Below are 17,768 nucleotides of genomic sequence, written 5' to 3'. Positions count from 1 at the left end.
TTGCTGGCCAGATTACAGTCCAGATTGTCAATAAAGAGTTGCGCTTCAGGAACGTCACATAACTTTCGGACTTAACGAAGGTACACACGAGAAAGGCTTAGTGTAATACAGCTGCGTGATGTGTTTCTCCTTTTTCTGTTTTTAACGGAGGAGGAGGAGGAAAGAATAAGAGGAAAGGCAGGGAGGTTAACCATTTCTTACGGGCTACGGGGGGAAATTCGGGGGACACTTAATCTCAGCCTTAAGAGTAAAGGTATGACGTGATTGAGTTAATGGTTGCCTTCAGTGGCTTGGGGTCCTCTTTGCATATAACTTCGCTGGCACAGACACTGTCGGACAAGACACATAAGGCCTCATTTTAGCCATGTCGAATGGACGTACCTCGATGGCCTACGAGTAGCGTGTATGACTCGGGATCCAAGGGGTGCGGGTTCGGTTCCTATCCCACCCCAATTTTCTTTTCAGTGTATTTACATTTGATTTACATTCTTACATGTCAGAATAACGTTGTAGTCAAGTTACGACCTTCTATTCACAGTTTATGGGATGTTTTAATCACTTTTCAAATCCGCTGCTTCCCGTGTGATGTCGTGTGACGTCACTACGTTTTCGACCAATCCTCATTTTCTGGCGACCTTAACTCTGTCCCTTAATACCACACTTTCTACTCCTTGTTTCGAAGAAAGTTACAAATCATTTTGCATTATCGTCATCGAACTCGGGAAAACACGTGTAGCTAAGCAGAGAACACCTGTAATATACGCATGCGCATCAGAAACCTCAGTTTAATCGCCCGTGTATGCAGCATCATACTCACGTCCCATGACAACAAATACAGCAATGGGGTGGGACACTCACAGAGACAAAAATTTTATTGCGTTGTCAATTTGAACCATGAAAATTCTACAGACCGTTGCTACGGTGCTACACACCGTTGCAAACCGTTGCTACACACCGTTACTACACTCCTTTTCCTCGAAAAATATAAATATGGCTTTTAAAATTTAGTTTACAAAGCTACTCTGAACTTGACGCGTTCGTGTCATACTGACAAAAGTACCGTCGTTACTGAACATATCGCTCAATATAAGATAATAATTCCCTGCGTACACAACTAAAACAAAAATACATCCTGCCTTTTTCGTTTCTCTTGGGCCGCTAGAAATTTTTGATAGCGCTTAGCAGGCTTCCGCCAGCCGCGCGTCTGTCTGAGCGCTTCTATCGCTGGATGTCGTCGTTTTCTGCTTCCCTTCTCTCGCACTACGTTCACCGTGCAACAAAATCCCCATTCCACAGTCTCGGAGGGAAGTACCGTCGGTTTTCCGTTCGGTGGTTGTCTGTCACAAAACCGGTGTCGTAGCCGTAGTCCTGGCATATTTGTGTGCACACATCTAGAAAGCTAACCACGTTTGTGGATGACGCTTTCCCTCGGCAAATATAACGGTGAATAGAAACGCTTAAATGTGCCGCTGCCATGGTTTCGCACGAGAGCACCCCTTGGTGGTTGGGTGCCATCTTGAAGAAGTGCCAGCCCAACTCCTAAGACCAGCACTTTAAAAACGTATAAAGCTTAGCTGGAAAACAATGCAAGCCGACCGCAATGACCATGGTATATGAAGTTGCCTCTTATCGTTTACAGCGTTACGTGCTTCAGGGAAGTATACGGGCTGGAGACGTCATTAACGGCTGTAACCAAATATTTTGGCACGCCAAAATGCCATGGTGTCACGCTATAACCAACAACAAAGGGTCGCTCCCAGCCAGATACTCGCCTTAAGCCATACTCGAAGTTTGCTTTGCAGTTTCGTAACCACCAGGAATAAGGGTTCCGAAACATCAAATCTTGCCGTGGGGCTTCAAATCATCGTTGACGCTCCTCTGATCGTTGACTCACCTCCGATCCAGCCATCCGTCTTCCGGTTGACTATCGATGCCAAAATTACAGCCTCCGCGAACACTTCAATCCTCCGCAGACCGGAAGTTTTGTTTGACGATAGTAACAGTCCTAATGGCAGGCACGCAGGTTATCAGCATCTAAAGAGCGGTAAACTGCGAAGCATATATTTCTTATTTGTCTGTGAACATTCTAGGTTTCTTTTTATGCTTTCAAAGCACAGCGCTTATGTACAGTGAACATTCGTCTTATAAAAGCTCTAGAGCCATTCAGTTACCCAACGCCCTCTTCAAAACACTCTTCCTTAACAACGCGTCTAATACCTGGTGGACTATTGATCAACTGAACTGCCGAGGCCCTATCGAGTACGCTTTCTTAGATTCGAGGAAATAAAGAACAAGCTTGGGATATAGAGAGGTGCTTCCGTTCTTGTGTGACACAGACCTGGACACCCGTCTCTGAAGTACGCCTATCTTTTAAGCCGACTATTTGTATGAAGGCTGTCTACACTTGACCTTCGGCATACCGTTCACTGTGACCTACGAGCATCCCCTCTTATCTTCGACCTCTCTCTCTCTCTAGCTGTCTTTCTCCTTCTCTCAAGTTTTTCTACTATGGCCGAACCACTGCACCCTTTCTCAATTGAAATATTCATTCTCTCCTTCCTGGCCGAAGTCCGCCTCTTGGGTAGTTTCTGTATGCAACGCACATCCATGCATTTCGCCAAAAATTCTCCCTGGTTTTACTCGTGAAAGGATACAAGCAACGCCGAATCTGCCAAGGTGGTGACTGGACAATAAGTTCGAATGATAAAGCTGTTTTCTGCCTGTCTCTACAAGTAATACCCTCAAACTAATCCTCTAAGCCTCTAATCCTTTGCTGCTAAGACAATTGAGTGGCATCTTTGCTGGCGGCTTAGACTTTGTTCACAAACGGCGCAAGCAGCGTAATGACGGACAAAGGCGTACCCTCGTCCCTTGACAACAGTTGAGAAACGTCCACATATCCGGAAAAAAAGAAGAACCACTTTTAGCCCCTGTGTCTGTCCGGTGCTTCACGTTTTTTGTGTCCGCCTGTATGGCGCTTATTCGTGAAAAAACTCTTCCCCAGCTCTTCTTTTTCCCGTGTTTCGCAGAAAGCAAAAGCGCAACCGGGGTTATTACCCCGGGACTGCTTGTTCACGCGTGGTAACGCGGCAGGAAATGCACTCTGTCTGTGACTAAATCGCTGCGTGCTGCGTGGAGGGACCGTGGACCGCAGAAACCCTAGAAGCCGAAATAAAACGTTTCGTGACTGAGAGCATTCTATAGAAGAGAATGCGCTTTCATGAATGCCTGTAAACAGTGTCCGGACGCCGTGTCCAACATTTAAACCTGTTTTGTCCTCAGGCACCCTCAAAGAAAGAAGGTGATTTTGTATCCTACTCCGCTTTACATATTATTCCTTAGCAGCAAGGCGTCTACGATTGTGCACGCGACTTCTGAGATTTTCTTTTCGAAGCTTCTAGGGGCGTCTTCAAGACGTCCGTGATGCCGGCTACATTTTAAATCCCCAGCTGGACACTATGGTTGAGCCGTTTCGAGCTTAGATAAAAGGATCTCTGTTTCTTTAAAATAGAAAGAAAGATGGACACCACGAACATATACCCAGACATTCTGTACAAGCACATTTTTCCATAAGAAGTTATTTTTAATGCATTTTTTGTGTATCATAACATTACACAATGATAATCAATATACTCGTAGGTCTGCAATAGGCATGCTTGCCTTCTTTTTTTGCTATTGACGTTTTTTCTATCTTCAAATACGTTCCGCATTAGTTTCCTATGGCAGTCTTAACTACTCGGTGCGAGCGATGGAAACACTATAAAAGAAAGATTTTGCTACGAATCCGAAGAATAGATCATTACCTTCAATATTTCTGAAACGGTACCTTAAAATATTGCACAGTTGCCTTGCAAGTAAAATCGATGTCGAATAATCCTGGACTAGTTTACGGTGCGCCTATAGGAAGCGCTGTCTGGTTCTGTAACTTTTCCCTTCTCTCACAGAGTGAAACGCTTTGCTAAAGGCTACTGTAGGCTCGTTTTTGTTGAGGAAACAGCTTTGGATGAATAATAAAATATTTAATTGGACACAACTGGGTTCTTTCTTTGTAAAATATGGCCGTGATTCCGTGAGCGTGGATGTGTCCAACGTGTGTGAATTTTTTAAATTTTAAGGCATTCGTGATCAATTTTTGAAATAGGGGGTTCTGAATATACTTGCAAAAATTTTCAAATTTTCTTCCGTAGTAGAACGTAACGTGTGCCTTAAATGGTTGTAATTATCACACCATGAAATACATTTCATAATAAACGCCAGTTAAAACTCCGCATTTTTTACAGTTCTTCTCCTTGGTAGCGTGCATCTATCTTGCTCATCTCTTACGTCAAGCGCACCAAACCTGCGGCATTTTTGGAGAACACGCTCTTTCCTTTAACCACACATTTTTTTTTCCACGAGCTCCGTGATACATCTCGTCCTATTAAAATGGGAGTCACGGCGCTAGACACACGCACGAGAAGAGGTTTAAGTGTGTGTTCTGACGCTGGGAAGTGCAATTCTCTCCCTCCAGGCGGCGTCGTCTGTGACAAACAGAAAAGACCAGTTGTCTTGTTTTCTTTTTCTTATTTTTTTTCTCAAGTCTTCCTCATGTCTTCTCGAGGACTCGTGACCTTGGCGATGTCTTCTAAGAAAGTTGTAAGGTTGTATGGGCCGCTTACGCTTGTAATAAAAGGACGAAGCCTGGTATCTTGGCGCATGAGCCGAGCGAACGTCTCATTCCAGCCTGCGCGGTTGTTCCTTGAGGCCCTTCAGGCATAGCGAGAAGAGCTGCAGTCGCAGAAGCAGCACCCCGGACATCTTTTCGAGGTGAGTCGGCGTGTTTCTGAAGCAAATCTGAAGATATAGATGGCGCGATATGTCCGGAGACCAGCGAGTGGTGTCCGAATAGAAGACACATTTACTAATGTGATACCTTAGCCACCGATATTTGTTTAACCAGAATTTAACAGAAAATAAAAAAGAAACAAAGAGAAAAACAAATAATCCCATAAAATACCAAAATAATTCACGATTTCGTTACTGCTTTTAAATGTAGAGGCGGCACATTTTTAATTCATGAATTATAGGTTATCAGTGCCCCTCAAAAGTAATCTGTATATTGGGTTTATCTTGCCAGTACTCACTCATGGGCCAGAAACTTGGATGTTAACGAAAAAGGCTTGAAATTAAAATGATCACAACGCAGAGAGCTATGGCAAAGAGATTATTGTAATCAATCAACTACAACGACTCAGCCGTGAGTAAAGGAAAATAGAAAAATAGAAAAATTGTCAAACCTCTGGAGAGACGAAGACGAAGCCACGAAGCTAGAGGAATAAGGAAATTGGCTTGGTTTATTGGGTTTAACGTCCCAAAACTACTCAGGCTACGAGGAACCCCGTAGTGAAGGGCTCCGGAAATGTCGACCATTTGGGGTTCTTTAACGTGCACTGACATCGCACAGTACACGGGCTTCTAGAATTCCTCCACCATCTATATTCGACCGCCGCGTCCGGGATCGAACCCACGTCTTTCGGGTCAGCAGCCGAACACCATAACCACTGAGTCACCGCGGCGGCTTGAATAAGGAAATTAAAGAGGCGACAAAACAGCGGCGGGTGGCTTCGAGAGAATGCAGAGAGGTAATAAAGGATGCGCAGCTTTCTCAAGGTAAAATACGAGAAATGGAAATCTTATTCACAAACGACTATCTTGCTGACTGATCGCTGTATGGCTGCAACTCACGACGCAACTAAAAGTGGACCAAGGAAATTCTGGAACCGTCTAAGCTTTCTGGGTAAAAATAATCAGCGAAAGCAGAAACTGATTCAAGATACTGGCGAAAACTCTTTAGAGGGGCACGACACTCCTGAGATACATTACTTCTGTTCTAGCTGAGCCATTTAAATGATCGTAGAGTAAAAACTCCCGGGTTTAATGTATGCGGACGATGTTGGACTATCAGCTAATCGACTGGAATATTTACAGATTCTTCTAAGTACTTCTTTAGAAGGAGGTGCTCTGAGCATCAACTTTGGCGCCATTACGTTCGGCTTTATATAGGTGTTTGCCTCTCCGAGTTTCATTTTTCAAAAATTTATCTCAGAACGCCACTTTCATTTTTCCGGCGAATGTTATCTTGTACATAAGAATTTTCGGTTTCTATCGTTGAAGTATATGATGTCCCTGTGCGGTGAAAAGTGAAGTACAGCTTACATTAACTCTTTTTTTAAGCAGCTGCTCATGTAACAGTATATACGACATCATTGATGTCATAAAGCTGCCTTGCAGAAGAAAGTCGTACAGTCGTAACAAAAAGTAAACATGCCGAAGTTAAATGACTGGGCCGTGAGACAAAAGCGTACGTGGTTGTTCAGTTCTAAAACTTCATTGTCACATTCTTGTTGCACTCTGCGTTGAACGAGAGCCCCCTATGCTCCTCGTGCTGAGGTAGCGACGGAACTCCCGAGGCTTAACCTTTTCAGAAACCAGAGCACGACGCGCACCTCCGTGCCGTTTATGCGTGGCTCCGCATTGACGGTTCCTTGCTACGGTTTCAAACGTTTTCAGCCAGTGTCCTTGCATGCAGTGGAAAAATCTACTTAACGAATTGACGCCTCAAGTCGGTGGGGGGTGAGGGGGATTGGAAGATAGGCGGGTCAAAAGCAGGGCGGTGACGTAAGCATGCAAATTCAGTATTAAAAATTGGTCAAACCAAACAGCCAATACAACTTTACATTAAAAGAAGAACGGGGAATTAATAGGTAAAAATTGGGGGGCACTTAGGCGCCGTTTTTAAGGGCAAGACGTGACGGCGGTTCCTCTTGCCAGCGCAGACACGGACACTGTTCCCACTTTCGCAGTTACAATCATTATGCGAAGGACTAGACGACATACATATAAAGTCTCGCTTTAACCAAGCCGTACGAACCTGCACGGCCGTTCGAGCGGGTGGCGCCGCGATATTAATTCGGAAAACACGATTCCATCGCTATTGTTGACTATGAGTTAGCAGAAGGTGGCCGCTTCTGTATAGTGTACATCCTTGGAGGAAGCTTGTACGTCTCGTCTCCGTCTATGCCCGTAACAAGGCAGCGACTCAAGCAGAACTGTTTGATTCACTCCGACCTTTTTCACTCGTCCCCGGGACTGCATTCTTCGGGGGCGATTTCAATAGTCTCATGAGCGCTAGTGACCGTGCAGGTCGTGGGGGAGGAGCGGGCATCTCGGTCCGAACGATGAAGAATGTCCATCACGATTGGGACGTAGCCGATGTGGCGCTGAGGGGTTCGTGGTCACCCGGCACACCGCAAGCGGCAAACTTAATCGGCCAAATTTTGAAAATGTATTGGCAAAGCCCGGTCCTACAATTGGGACCAGAGTGATGCCATCCATTTCCAATACTGGGCCAATTACCTGGGCTGATTGGGACGTTACAGTAGGTGGTGAGGCGTATCTCATACTCTAAACGCTAATTAGTAAAATGGAGTAAGCTTTCCTCTAGCGCACTCTCTTTTGAAGCGAAAACTTCACTACGGGACTTCGGGCTTCAATCACGGACCGTGTAAACTTGACCTTCAGCTGATGTAGAGGTTAGACCGTGAAAAAGAGAAAAAGAAATGGAATCAATATCCATGTCTGCCAGTCGAACCCAAGGCTGCACCAACAGATCTTCTTTAAGGGCCGCTCAGCAAGACCACTAGGCTATCGCCGCGTTTTTTTCTTTAATGCATGGAAGAACTTCCGTAAAAAGGGGGAAAACTTCAAGGAAACTGGTTCGCGTCTGAAGTTACCGGGCTGCTTAATAGGTAGTCCTAACTCAACACTGCATCCCCATCAAAACATCAAAATTCAGGGCGGCACACACATGCATCTAGGCACGGCAGCCAGCTTGGAGGTTCTTCGCGTGCAGCATATACACTCCTCACCAAAGCACACTGTTCATGAAACACAGATTTGGACGATCTTGGTGGCTCGGCGTGTCTGTCCATCATACGGCTTTTCCAAAGATTGAATAGTCCCATCAACACAAACAGGTCATAAGGCACAACACAGTTTTTGCCAACAGGCAGAAATCTAATAGTGTATGGTGTAATTTCAATGTCCTTCTTAAGAGTTCGTTGTAGTATGTCCCAAAAGAACATGGCACCACGGCACAGGATGAAGCAATGATCAATTGTCTCAGGCACGTTACACAGACGGCAATTCACATTCCAGGGTACAAACATCCCCTTGTCATTAAGAAATGTCTTGACAGGCAGCGTCGCTGAGTGTAGTTTGAAAAAGAACGTTTAAGCGGCTGCCTGAACGCACATCCGCCTAACACGCTTTAGAAAACTGATGTCCAAAGACCCCAGATAAGGCTGCCGATACAATGGTGTAGGGAACAAAGACTCAGTGAGAGCCTGAGTCATCTGTTTTCTCGAGAGGCTATAGAGGTAATCTAAAGAGAAGCGCACAGTGAGGAAATTGAAAGTGTCAGCAACCTCCTTAAGGATTCCCAATAAAGTCCCCTGACGAGCCTGCACAGTCGGTGCGAATAAGTCCAACACGCCTCGTGTTAAACTGCACCACGCTGCGCATTGCGGGGCGTCGTCTTCGTCAACTTCCATCAGCTCCGTCCCGCGTCACTGCCTGCTCACCGTCGTCTTGCACGTAGCACAAATCCGTGCTTTCGCTCCGATTCCAGTGTAGTAAACATTCCCTGTAGTTTCTATAAAAGGGAGTTCGGTAGAGGATAGTTTACTCCGTTTTTACTCCCACACAGGTGTACTCCTGTTTAGAGTGTATGCTCATGTGAACGGAATCTATCTGTCGGGAAAATGCCTAGCGCAAGTGACTGGAAATGCTGTCACCCCGTATTCTTATTTTGCGCAGTTAAAGCTTCCACACGTACAATGCGTGTGGAAGATTCCAGCAAGAAGCGCTGGATTACAATTTCAAAGATGCTGTCAAACAAGGAATTCGTATAAAACGTGAGACAGGCAATAGGGCGTTTAACTTCAGGGCCTCTAAGTGCCGTTGCGTGGGAGCCCTTCAAAGAAAAATTAGATCAGTTCTCACAACAATCTGGGCAACACGAACCAGGAGAAAGCAAAGGTGTGGTGGCATATGATCACTCCCTGTGAGCTCGCAGAGGCTGACGAGCAGCAGCCAGGCGAGTTTCTAGAAGACATAAAAACTACATAAAAATTGGAGGAGACACTTAAGCTCCGCTTGAACGGTATGACGCGCGTAGCGTTAATGGGTAAATGCCTATATATGAGGAATTGGTTATTATATACTTTACATTCATAGGTCCCTGGGAGTCCTCATATCACTCCTGGCGCAGTGGTGCAGCGGCGCTGCAACTGATGTGGCTCGTGTGATCCAGGTTGCTCTTCCCGAGCAACCTGTCGTGACCAGTCATTAATTTAACTGCCATCCTCGACGGTGGGCAGTTTATTCATAATCTGGCGGGCAGGTTGCGATGACGTCACAAGGTCACGTGCCCTATGTGGCTAACCTAGGTTGCTTCTCTTGATATTTTTCCTGGATTTTTCGCTCGCGGTCAACGATTCCGACGACGACGCCGGATTTTCTGCAATATGAGCTCCTTAAAGCTATCGCACTAAAATCCTTAAAATGAGGGCCGTCAGGTTCTCGGGCTTTGTTTCTGGAGCGTTTTTTTTTTAATTGTGTTTCAGATGTCTTCCGTGCTGGTTGGAGGATTAATCAGGTCCCGAATCTCTGAGGGCACTTGCAGAAGGTAGTCAGTTATTGCTGCTGGTATGGAGTTTTGTTAATTTCGTAGCGTAAGGCCAGCATAATAATCAAAGAAATTCCGGCAGCCTCCCCTTCGCATCCATTGGAGGCGCCCCAGCGCGAGAGATGCCGTTCTGTTTTACGTACAGCAGGCTTCCGGTTTGAAGGCGCGAAAGGCCTTAGATGGTTGGACCTCGTACTGAACTCGCTTTTCTCGACTGCAGACCAGAACGCCCAAAGAGCGCTCCTCGACGTCATCGTGGAGTTATTTTAACACGATATCGTTAACGAGCCCGTGTCGCAGAAAATCCGGCGTCATCGTTGCTGTCGTTTACCGCGAGCGAATAGTTAATGAAATATCACGGGAAATCCACGAACCAACTTAGGATGTAGGTGATTACCCAGATCACGTGAGCTTATGGCATCGTCGAAACCTGGCCACAGGATTGTGAGGAAACTGCGCATCATGGCAGGTGACATTTTAGGTTTAGTCGCGAGAGGTTGCTGGAACGACGTACTTGGATCGCACAAGGCCCACCTCTGGGAGCACCTTCCATCGCAGGGCAGTGGCGCATCGCTTATCCGCTGAACCACTGTGCCAGGAGGGGTATGAGGGCTCCCAGGGATCTACGAATGTAAAGGAAAGAATGACCGTATCTGCGAAGCGACACTAAAGAGTATCCCAAGCCCCTGGAGGGACCTTTTAACGCTATCACATCATACCCTTAAGGCGGAGATTAAGTTTCCCAGAAATTTTTATGTTAAATGACCATGTACACTACCAAGCAGCACAGGTAATCGGCCCATTATTGAAAATTGATGTTTTCACTCTGGTCTTATGCAGGACCGGCCTTTACCAATATTTTTCCAATATTGGGCCGATTAGCTGTGCTGCTAGGGCCAGATACGTGGTCACCTAGGCAGCAGGAGAGGAGATTATGCATGTTATTCGGGTGATCTTCGAATATAATCAAAAAGCGAAAGAACTAATAGACCGTGAAGAAGACCACCTGGGCAGAATCCGTAGGTTTGTATGAAAGACCTGTGGGGAAACATTTCCGCACTGGTTGGACTCAACCCAAGCAGCACAGGTAATAGGCCCAGTATCAGAAATGCATTGGCATAGGCCAGTCCAACAAAGGCCCAGAGTGAAACCATCCATTTTCAATATTGGTCCGATTAAATGAGCTGCTTTGGAATGTCTGGTGTGTATATACGCAATACATTTCCGTTTGCAGGTGAAGGGGTCAAGCTTTCCACCATGCCTTCCGAGAAGACCGCTCAGGCATTTGTCCATCGGCGCTCGTCCGCCGCGGCCAAGCTTGTACTTCTGATCGCGCTCTTGGGGTGTCTGACCATGGCCCGGGGAACCTGCACCGGATCTTCCTGCAACTTTTGGTGCCGAAGACAGGGTCTCGGTTGGGGCATTTGCAAGCCTCGCAGCTTCTACAGTCCCGGGTACACGATGTGCACATGCTCAGGTCCCCCGGCGTACGTCGATACGAGTCCCATCTTTTCGTACGACTACGGCCAATCTTTTCGGAAGCCACAACCGCCGATGCCACAACCGCCGATGCCGCAACAAAGACCGCAGGCTCCATGGTACTGAGGACAACGACGATGGCGGGAAAACGAAGGCGCATTGCACCTCACGAATGAAGTGAAGACGTGAGAATAAACGGATTGCCACCTTGCTGATAAGACCGAAATTTTGTAGCGAGAGCTACACTACGTCAGCCGATTCGCGAGGTCAGCATGGCTCCGCGCTGAGCCGTGGCACAACGCTCCGCCAGCTGTGCGCATGTGCGGGGTGACGTCAGATCACGCAGCTGGTGCGCTTAAGGGGAGTATAGGCGCCAAATTTAAGTTGCGTGCTTCCTTCCAAGTGATGCTTTAGCCCTTAATATAGAGGGCGTTTCACCCAAGATTTTACGCAATTTCTAAAAATAGGCTTTTTGAGTCAGAAGACCGCTTTCTTCGGCATAGCATTGTCAGCGGTGTAGTACATCAGAACGCAACTAAGACGGGCTAACAAGCAAGCTGAATAACTAATAGTCGATAGTTAATTTTCCAACTTTTACTGTTAGGCTCTTTGATTATTGAGAGGCGTGTAGCCTACCGTAAGTAATATTCATATCAGTATTTAGTATTTCAAAAGCGCGTTTACCCTCGGCACTGTGGCCCAACAAATTTAGGCTTTATCGCGCCGAAGCTGATATGAATGTTACTTACGGTGGGCTATACGCAATAGTTATTAAAGAGCCTGACAGCAACAGTTAAAAGTTTTACTTATGGTGGACTTCTATATAATTAAAGAGCCTAACAGTAATAGTTCAGATTTTAACTATTGAATACTAATTAACCGCCCTGCTAGTTAGCATGGCTTTCCTATATTCTGATGTACTACCCCGCTAACAATGATATGCCGAAAACAACAACGAAAAACCGATTTTTAAAAGTTGCGCAAAGTCTTAGGTGAAACACCCTGTGTATAGTTCACCTCATGGTTTTCGACAGCAACCACTAAATAATTTCCAATTGAATTTCTTGATGCTTTCTCGGTTTCATACCAAACGATGGCTGTGACGTGTAGTTGGCGTTTAGGTCACCTGAGCCGCAAAAAAACTTATAATATAGCCACTCATAAGTATTTTTAATTTACTACAACACTAAAGCCATCCTGCTTCAATAGCTGGAATGAAAATAAACTGCGTATCAGAAGTTATATCACCATATTCTTCATGCCTCACCGACTACACGGTAAAAAATTCAGGGGACACTGTCTAAAGTGGATAGAGGCGGAAGCGTTTTCCGCACCACCTTCGCTGTTTCTGTGGCACTGGTGGCGTCACATGTAATTGAGTACTAATTACTAAGTGATGACAAATCACTAATTAATGGTTAATTACTGATTAATGCCTGAATACTAATTAACTGCTAATTAATGACGCTTAAGCTTCGCCTTTAGGAGTGGAACGCGACAGCGCGTTGTAGCGCTGCCAGGGAGACCACGGAACGCCACCATCCGTTCGGCGCGATGCCTTGCCCTTTGAACGCAACGCTTTTTGAGGAAATTAAATGGCGCAGTAATTCTCTGTCATCTCGGTGGACACCTGAACCGCACCGTAGAGGAAGAGAGGAAGTGGGAGTGAAAGAATATAGATAAAGAGGAGCCGTAATGAAGAAAATGAAAATTGTAGTTGAGGAAAGGAAATTACGCAGTAACTGTGTCACAAAATTTAGGGGGGCACTTTTTTGACCTAAAGTGGGGTCACTGATGTGTGGTTAAGATGTTAAGCTTCGCCCCTAAGAGTGGAACGCGACAGCGTCTTGCAACGCTGCCAAGGAGAACGCCATCGCCCATTCGGTTCTACGCCTCGCTCGCCGGTAAATTGGTTTTTGAGGAAAGGAAATGTATCTGTCTCTCATTTGTCGGTGGACACCTACACCTCGCCGGAAGGGAATGGAGGAGGATGAGAGTGAGTGAAGACAGCGTATTCACTAGACGCGCCTTTGTTCATTCCAAATCATCGAGCTGGCATGGCGGAGTGGATAGCATGCTCGTCTCTCACGCCGAAGACCGGGGTTCGATTCCTGAGCTCGAGCAATTTCTTAATCGGTTTTATTTATTTTAATGGCCTGACTAGTAAAGCTAATTAGGCTAAGTGGGTAATTAAGCAATTAACTAAGCTCAGTCCCACTTACTTGGAGCATCACTATACGATCCCTTCAATTGGTTGCATGGTTACTAGCCAAAGTACAATTGGCCCCGTTTGAAATTCGCGCACTGGGACTTCACGACCGTTTCCACCAATTGAAAAGCGTGACATTTTCTGTCGACAACTGCTGCTTACAACGATGAGACATTAAAGGCTTCCGCCTTAATAACCACTGATTAAGGAGGGGGATTTCCAGCAACACTCTATGGTTGCTTGAGGATTAAAGTGGAGTGTTGGGTAAGAAGACAGGAAGTAAAGGAGAATGAATGACATGATGATCCCTCTAGCTGACCGGTTTAACCGATGCATCAGTTTCGCTCGTCCTACATTAACTCAACCAGTGGGTTTCGACGATAGGTCTCGTGCGGACTCAACATTAACAATGGACGCTAAAAACGAATACTGCAAATACATTCTACTCAAAAATACTGAAATAAATAGAAGAGAAATCAGCTACCATTTCTAATACACATAGATACAATGCGCTCCTCGCTCGATCGAGTGACACAGAGCATATGCACGGCCAAAGGGTCGGCAATAATTGCTCCCTTTTCCCTTTTGATCGTGGTGTACGGCTTCACAGGGGCATAAAATTAATCGATTGATTAATTAAACATTGATTTGTGCACTGTGTACCGTACTAGCACCACGCTTCATGCTACATACTTAGGTATACAATCAGTTCTATCTACCTGCCTTATATTCTTTGTTTGTCAGCCGCCGCGGTGGCTCAGTGGCTATGGTGCTCGGCTGCTGGCCCGAAAGACGCGTGTTCGATCCCGGCCGCGGCGGCTGAATTTCGTTGGAGGAGAAATTCGAGGCCCGTGTACTGTGCGATGTCAGTGCACGTTAAAGAACCCCAGGTGGTCGAAATTTCCGGAGCCCTCCACTACGGCGTCTCTCATAGCCTTAGTCGCTTTGGGACGTTAAACCCCATAAACCAACCAACCTTTGTTTGTCACGTTCTCAGTGTCTTCACGCAGCGTCTTATTGATCCACTCCCTATTTCTACGTCATTTTCCATCCCCACACATTCTTGTCTGGAACAAACCTAATCTATACCACTCCACGTGGAAGTCCTTGAACACCTCCGGCAACCGCCTACACCGCTACCTCCTCATGGGAAGCTGCTCTGTTCAGCTCTCGCCTGTGCGGTCAGCAGCGGCTACTGGCGTGGGCCGGATGTCAGAAGCTGCCGGTCTTCTGGAGTGAGGACTCCGCCCACGAGGACCAGTCCCCCAGTCAGCATCCTTCCTTCCACTGAAATAAAAGTTCTTCAAAAACATCACCCTCATGGCCAGTATCGCTTTCAACAACGCAGTAGACAGAGGACAGGGTTGTGGGAATTCTTGACAGCACATAAAGAAGAATGGATGGCAGGGAAGCCTTAGTTTTAGAGTCAATATTTCGACCAGGGCACCCGTCTACACCTAATATGAGGCGACGACAAGACCTCTGGCCACATGCAATCTTCGGTGGCTTAATCAATTTTGTGTTTGCTGTTTTGATAGCGTTTGTAGTGCTCTCGCGCATGTGCGCCCTGTTCTGATGTTGGCGATCCACAAAGTAAAAAATTTTCAATTGTGTTTCCAGCGTTGTCCTGTGTACTTCTCCTCCTTGTGAAGTGCGTTCTTTCTGCTGGTTTTCTACTTACCATGCACCAAGTGGCCCAACAAGCTACGCTTCTTCAATACTCTGGTCAAAACGTTCGTTCCTTCCCTTCGTTCGCTGTGTGCTTGCAGCAAAAGAGGTCTCATTCCAGAGATTCCATTTATATCAAGCAATTAGGGTGGTTTACAGTCAATGACCTTCATTAGGCTCGGTTAATTTCGTTCGCTTCATTGGGCAGATGGGCAATTCGCATCCCTACTCTGACAAACAAAAAATCACTCTCCTCAGAGCTGCCAGGCTCACATAATTTTCACAACTTTAGCGGGATAGACACGGTCGACCGAATCGGGGTCTTGTTTGTGGCCCAACATTTATGTCATACGATCAGTATCGCCCGATTGGCAGTGGCATGAAGGGGCGATGGCCGTACCTTCGGGTCTAAAGCAAATTCCGCGCTCAAAACCTGCTTGCAGGCACTCAAAATGACAAAACTTAAGCACGCACATGAAGTCTGCAGTAGGCTCAGCGAGCAGCAAAGACGCTTGGAGCGCTATGATCGCAACAACCACGATCGCCATGGTCGCAGACTTGGGTACGGAGACGAGATGTCGGCCTTTGGCCATCCTCGACGGCAGCATCTGTCCTCTTTCTTGCTGCCTCCTCCTTTCAAAGGTTTTGTTGCCAAGTTTTTTTTCTGACCTCACGGAAACCTGCGGAACAGAAAGAATAGGCTCAATAGCAGCCCGCATATACTCCCAACTAGTGTGGGATATTCTAGCCTTGATTTTTAATATATTTTAGGTACTACCCAAGCAGCAAGCAGCAATCGAGAATGTTTTGATTTTTCAATCCTTCGCATACTCTACTTTGCTCAAGCTCTCATCTTCTCCCGGCACCGCACACATCGGCTCGTGTAGATCACATGCAGAAGATTAAACCTATTTTCGCTCGGACAGAACGATTCAAATACTCACCTTTGGTCTTGTCTATCGAGGAGTGGAATGCGCTTCCTTCTAGCATTGCGACTATCGCTGAAACATCATCATTTCAAACAGCTCTTTGGTCCTATTTAGAAAATTCTAACATATGTTGATGTGCGTTCTTCTTCTTATTTTTTTATCACTGTGTGATTCACTTCTTATTTTGCTTTTTTTTTTTCTTCGTTGCTCCAGTGTGTGTGTGTCGGCCGTAACGTTCCGCAAAATGTTAGATGCTGTGTTTAGCAACTTTCGAAGCCGGGATTTTTCTTGATTTTTTTGCGGGGTTTGCTACATGTACATTTTTTCAAATACCTCATCCTAGCCCTTTTTTTTTCTTTTTCTTATTAACTTGTACCTGCCTTCTTAACTTGTTTACTTCTCATTTCAGCCGTTTGTATTCTGTGTTGTATATCTGTTGTTTTCTTTGATGAATCCCCCCCCCCCATGTGATGCCCGCATTGGGCCTTTAGGGTATTGAAATAAATAAATAAAATAAAATAAATACAGAGCCAACTAATGTATTGCATAGAGTCATGGGGTAACACGTATCCTACATATCTCGAACCTCTAATCCGATTAGAGAAGAGAGCGGTAAAAATTATTACTTCTTCAAAATTATCTGACTCTAGTAAACCGCTCTTTAAGTCAGCCCGTATTCTGCCTTTTCACTCCCTATTCACTTTAAAGGTAGCGCAGACAATTCACCAAATCTTACAAATTAATGACCCACTTCCACATAGCATATTTATAAGACCTAAAAGGGAAACTAGGGCGGCTAGTGCCAAAAATTTCAACTTACCAGTGTGTCGCAATAGTAACGGACAAAGACTAATAGAATTCAGTGGAGTTTTGATTTGGAATGGTATACCTGACGATATTAAACTGAAAAGAAACATTGTGCAATCTTTGAAAACGTTCCTGATGAATACGTGAAGTTATGGTGTATTGTTTTTCATTTTGTGAGGATGTGTGTATTGTGTACGCTTGCTTTTGTTTATCTCTAAATTGTTGAGAATGCGACTTTTACTTTATGAACGCAATGTCTCGTCTTCACGTGCCGGATTTAAAATGTACAATGTTGGGATGGACCCGAAACTAGCCTCTGGCTTGGCTATGGGTCATAGCCACGCCAGAGGCTTGGCTATGACCCATATCTCGAACCTCTAATCGGATTAGAGGTTCGAGATATGTAGGATACGTGTTACCCCATGACTCTATGACCCTTGTAAATGGATTTTCGTTTGAAATAAAAAAATGGCTAGAAAACAAAAATATTGGGTATGGCTGGTTTCACTCTGGTCATCTGTAGGGACACCATTTGCCAATACATTTGGAATATCGGCCCAATATTGGAAATTGATGGGTTGCGCTCCGGTTATATGTAGGGCCGGCATTTGCCAATGCATCTCCAATATTAATTGGGTCGATTAGCCGTGCTGCTGGGGTACTTGGAATTGTCGCCTTGAAGAGGCTTAACCATTTCAAGCGACATGTACAGCCGGCCAAGTCTTTGGTGGGCGTTCGTGACGGCCGTGTTTTCCGTATTCCTGGAGCTTGAGAAGGAGCAAACTTGCAAAAATATTAAATCTAAGCACAGGCTCACTAAGCGCGTGCTTGATGTTTCGCTTTCCGCAAGTCTGCTTCGTCGTAAAGCGCAGGAGCATAGAAAAAGAGGCCGTCGCACACGCTAGCTGAAGATGTGGCCGGCTATAGAGAAATTTACACATTGCGAGTT

Source organism: Amblyomma mixtum, chromosome 4 (assembly GCF_055824585.1).
Source record: "Amblyomma mixtum isolate Tamu chromosome 4, ASM5582458v1, whole genome shotgun sequence".
In the NCBI taxonomy this organism is placed as follows: Eukaryota; Metazoa; Arthropoda; class Arachnida; order Ixodida; family Ixodidae; genus Amblyomma; species Amblyomma mixtum.
Note: the sequence above shows the minus strand (reverse complement) of the source record.